We start from the raw sequence: 6,027 nt of genomic DNA on the forward strand, positions 1-6,027 counted from the left end.
TTTGCTTAGAAGCTTGTGATAATTTGTCTTACATCATTAGCTACCAGCCTCTCCAGCCAGAGGCTGATTCAAGATTTGAACTTTAGGGGTTCGGAATGTTACTGAATCCACTAACCATTTGAGTATGTTTGAAATTTAATATTCGCACATATTTAGTAGATTTCGTAACACATACTGGGTTTGATTCAACTGAACCCATAGCTTAGCTCAGCTTATACATCTGCCCTACCACCAGCTACTTCCAATTTCATGAATGAAAACTAACCTTATAGTTATCCAGGGATCATGTCATCATAGGAATTTAAAAAGGGTGGAAGTTGGGGAGGGGATTAGTTATTGGTAAGTCAGTGGATCTGCTTAAATTGAGAGTAGGATAATGTGCCAAGATAATAATCACAAATGTTGGTTAGACTTGTTCATTATTATCAATTATTGATCAACCTTACCCAATCAACCCCACCTTTTTTATGACATTATTAATGACCATTTAGAGATTCAAGTGATGATATAATTTGCATGACGAGTAGATGATTGAAATTGTTCTAGAAAAATTTGATCCTCTTCTTCCCCGCAATCAATCTTTATAGGTTTCATTAGTCTTGTGCTACTTCTGGATTACCATAGTTGTGAATTTCACACAACTTGTAACCAATATGGTATATGTTTGGGAAGATGGTAATTTCATCAAGGAGCTTTTCTTGTAGCCATTGGAAACCAACTTTGATGATCAAATGATCAAATCAAAACTTGAAAAATCTTTCTTTTGCACATTCTTGATAACCAGCATTAGCTACAGAAAATCCCAAGTGGTTTAGCCTTGCGCATAAAATCTCATCTTGCACTGTTGCACACAAGACTCACTTCCATTCAAACAATTTCAGTGCACAATTTACATCACAGGTGCTATTTATTTTTTCGATCTGCTTGATATGCTTTTCCTTGAGCTGATGGTCTATCGGAAACAACCTCTTTACCTCACAAAGGTAGGGGCAAGGTCAGGGGCGGCTCTAAGGTTAGGCCACTTAGGCCGTTGTCTTAGGCCCCCAACATTTGAAGGCCCCATTTTTTTTTTTTTAATTATTATTATTATTACTACTACATACTATATCATTTATATAAATAATTATTAAAAATAAAAATGCTATAGTATTTTTTTTTGTTATTTGATTAAGGATATTTTATGCCAATTAAGTATTATGATACTTTCTTTCATGCATTAATTAGTATATTTTCTTTACTCAACAATTATAATTTTATCCTTTTTATATAGGAATTAAGTTATATACATCGATAACATAATGAATTTCTTTTACAATCTTCTTTGAAACTGCATGAACAAAAAAGCATTCACAAACCGGTTTTCTTTTAGTGTAATTTAACATATTATATTAGACTATTTACAATTTATTTTAGATATTCACCAATGAATGCTACTTAATAGAATGAACTACAATTATCGTAAAAATTGATTTGAAGGTATAAGTATTTTTTTACACTGTCAATGCTCAAAACTTAAACTATTACGTTATATATGTTCATTTATTCTTTTTCTTGTATGCAAATCAAAATATTCACTTTGAATTTGGACCTCAACATAGGATGATCCATCACTTTATTCTTTGTCCATCACTTTATTCTTTGTTCTCTTCTTCCTTTTTTTAAAAAAAAAAAGAGAAAAAAGAAAAAATTCGCTATTCTTTTTGCCTTAAATGATTAATTTATTGTTTAGAACGCAACATTTTTTTTAGTGTACAAATTTTATAAAATTTAAGGGCCTCTTAATATGATTTCGCCTTAGGCCACGAGATCCGTTGAGCCAACCCTACGTCATCCTACCCTCCCCAGAACCCGCTTTGTGGGATTACATTGGGTATGATGTTGTGGTTGTTGTTGTAATTTACATCACGGCTGAAACCAAAGCAGTAGGGCATCATACATATTGACCAGCGCGCGCGCCCCGGTAAAAATAGTCTGTGTACGTAAAAGCTGGAACACCATTGTTATTCAAATATATACAGTTTACTATTAACTAGCTAGAGAAGTCAGCTTTTTGAAGCAACATTTACAACCTGCAATGACTTTGTCAATTCTTCAATCATTGTAGGTTTCCTGACCTTCAATCAAGAAATAGCTCCTCCGGTGGCCACCATCTAGGCCGAGGAAAAAACATAGCACGCCTCTTAGCAGTCTCCAACAAGTCTGCATCCTTGCTTTCCCGGTTCTTCTTCCCAAAAACCTCCATTATAACTTGTATAATGTCCTTGAACTTCCCCTTCTTCATTGTCTTCCTTCCAACTTGCATGTTTTTTTTCCATGAACAACATGATTCTCACCATCTTCGGACTCTGTTATTGCAAAATCCACATTTCTCTTTATTCTATTATAGTCAACTACTCCCTCCGTCCCAATTTACATGGCACTATCTGACTAGGCAAGGAGTTTAAGGGAAAAAAAGAAGAGAGATTTTTAAAAATTTGTGGTCTAAACAAGCTTTAAATATTTGTGTGACTGTAAATCATTCATTAAGGATAAAAGGAAAATCTTAAAATTAAATTGTTTCTACATATAAAAATGTCATTATTTTTAGGACAAACTAAAAAGAAAAGTGTGAATTGTATATGGAAGAGAGCGAAATGGAGTGTGTTATTTTTGAGTAATTAACATTTATTTTTATAGGGGTTTATTGATGTATTAAAATATTCCCGCTTTTTCTCTCAACTCCCGCCTATGACATTGACGGTCACCGACCTGTCTGGGTAACCAACACGACATCGTATGAATCCCCAAATTCTTTTTTACCAGGATAATTGACTAGTAGTTTATATTTACATTTACATGGTTCACAGGGAAAAAAGCGTTTCTCTGATTGAATATTCTAATATTAATCTATTACTTATCCTAGCAAATTCAATAAGACGTGGTGCTTAAGAGCAAAAAAGGACGAAAAATCTAAAACAAGCAAAGATGGATAACAAAAATTAAAAATGAAATTCTTAATATTGAAAATATGGTAAGAAGTAAAACGAACACATTATACTCTTCAACAAACTATGTCATGTTTTCATAAATAGCTCCAAAAAAATTAAATGTTCCATAGAATATAGATATCCGAAGACCTACCTTTTAAACGCACTGATAATAAGGGCTTCTAAATTTAAGACAACTAATGTATATGTTGTGGTAAATTTCACGGATGGTCACGTAACTATCCATTTTTCCCCACAAAATCACTTAATTATCTTTTTTAATACAAAAGTCACTTAACTTTGAGTATACTAAAAGAAAAGTATCAAAACCACTTTTCGATATCACTAAACCACTTTTTGGTGAATAACTCACTAAATCACCGGAAAGTGGTTTAGTGATACCGAAAATTGGTTTGGTGACTTTTATGTTAGTATACTCAAAGTTAAGTGATTTTTTTTAAAAAAAAAAAAAAAAAAGTAATGTGTGTGTGTGTGTGTGTGGAATAAAATTTAGTAAATAAGCTACTCACATCTTCATATTAGTAAATAAAATTTTATACAACCACATCCAAAAGATTGTATTGCAAACACATGGCTAACATCATATTTAACTTGAATTAATCATAACTAATATAAATAATAACAATAACATTACTATGTAAACCAGGCTGCAAACACTCTATTGTTGTTGTCCAGGAGTTCATTCATAGCCACAATAAATTGTTTCGTCTCTTTCACGTTAAAGAGAATGAACGCTCGATAAATTCATCGGGCTTATAGATGTAAATGACTACAACAACAACTCAAACCGTAAGAAACATTTACCAAAAAAGAACCTAAAAACACAAAATAAAATAACAGGTTACATACACTACATTATGGATTGTTGTTCTCTCTATATGTCCTAGGAGACTTATAAAAGTTTGAGTTCATCTGAAATCTCCTATATGGATGATTCGAAAGGGACTCTGATTGGGATGCATCAATATTGCACGTTGCAGCAAGATTTTGAATTCCTCTAAATCTGTTTTCATCTCATAAATCATACTTGTATCTACAAAATTCACATAAAAAGAGTTAGAGTTATTGAACATTTAAAAAAAAAAAAAAAAGATCTTAGCCTTAAACTCGATCCTAAAGCACATATATACCTTGATGTAGTGTAAAGTTAGCCATTTTCATTTTTTTTTTTGTCAAGAAAAATATCATCCACGAGATTGTCACGGAACGCATCCAGTTTGTGAGCTACATCTATTGTCCGGGCAACTTGCTTATGAAGGACGAGAAAAAATGAAGAGTTAGCTATTAGAAAATAAGACTTTTGATTAAATGGTTCTATTTGTTGCTCAAGTTACTCGGAAATACAAAGATAAAATTCAAGGACATTTTAGTTAGAGTCGTGTGAACAAACATTTTTTATTCTAAGGTGACACAATAAAACACATCATTATCTTCGCAAGTACTTCAAGTCTTGTCTTAGAAGTTCAACGAGTCTACTAACCGGCAAGTTTTTAAGTAAGAGACATCTATAGATATTGAAATTTTAATTGGATTAATCCATATAAAATTGAAATTTTAATTGGATTAATCCATATAAAATTGAAATTAAATTCTAATTTATTGACACGTTGACCAAGTCAAAATTTGGTTAATAAAGTTGAATTAGTTATTTAAGTCAAAATTACACGGCTTAAATGAAATCCAAGTTATAGTTGGGTTAGTGTATTGAATTAGGGCTCTACAATACGAGCCTGACCCATGCTCGTCAAGCCCCACATCTGCTAGAATTATTTGGAGACCAAGATACCCCCAAGCTCTAGCTCACACTATATAAAATTGGCACACATCCTCTTTTGAAGAAATCTTGAAAATTACATATGATGTTGACTGGAGATTCATGATGAAATCTGCAGGGAAGTGGGGTAAGCAATGATACTTACTGAAGGTTTCCTCTTTGGATAATAGATCTTTGTCAGAATCGGTATTCTTGTAATCGTTTTAATAGTTATTTTCTTTTATGGTTCATATTCCGGATTGGGTTCATGTAGTAATCGAATGAATTAAGTTGTCAACATGAAAGCGTAAGAACTCAACGGGATTCTCAGCATCTCATATAAAAAGAGTATGTAATGAGGAGAACAATGATATCTACATAAGTCTTCTCCAAAGGTATTACTCAACAAGAAGGAGAATTCGAGAGACGTCCTCCCAGGTATTGCTCAAATTTTCTTTGAGATTCAACACATTAACGGAATCCCATCCTTCGTTCGTGAAAAACGCAACATAGGCCCTCGAAGCAAGGCGAACAACACGAAGATTAGAATCAAGGAATATGTCTCGAGTTGTACTCACAAAATATCCTTATATTGCAACTATTTATTTTCTGCTAGCAAAATTTGTCACGAACAGACACGGCAAATAAAAATATTAATAGGGTATTTAAAACATCAACTAGGTTTTTTAACTTTTTAATTTTTAGGATTTTCACTTTTATAATAATATAAATTATTGAAATACTTTACTTGTGAACTTAAGACATGGTTAGCAATATTCTGTAATAATTTTTTGTTAAACATTATGCTTTTTAATTTTTGGGTTAGAATTTAGACCGAAAAAATTATAAAGAAAAATATTTCAAAAACAAATGAAGGGAACTACAACCCACATCTCTGTTAGGACTAGATTGGACTCATTTTGAGGCCCATCTAAATAGCGGACCGACCAATGGAATCTCAAGGCTTGTGGTCGATAAGGGCATTACTGGTTATTACTAAGGTGCTTTGTGAAGTTCTTAACTATTAGCTAGTGCTCATTTCTAGAGTTGGACTAGCTCATATTGACAACTGTAGGTTTTTAGTGCAATTTATGAAGAAATTGCACGATTTGTCCTTCAAATAGGCTAGTCTTTATTTTTTTCCCCTTCAAATGAGTTGATCTTTAATTTTTGACCTTCAAAATTGAACTTATGCTTAGAGGGGCATAAGCTCTTTAGGAACGTGATACATAACTTATGAGATATTATGATGAGAAAATATGAAACTTATGCCCCGTGAGCAATAGG

The sequence above is a fragment of the Lycium ferocissimum genome, chromosome 4 (assembly GCF_029784015.1).
Source record: "Lycium ferocissimum isolate CSIRO_LF1 chromosome 4, AGI_CSIRO_Lferr_CH_V1, whole genome shotgun sequence".
NCBI classification, from domain to species: Eukaryota; Viridiplantae; Streptophyta; class Magnoliopsida; order Solanales; family Solanaceae; genus Lycium; species Lycium ferocissimum.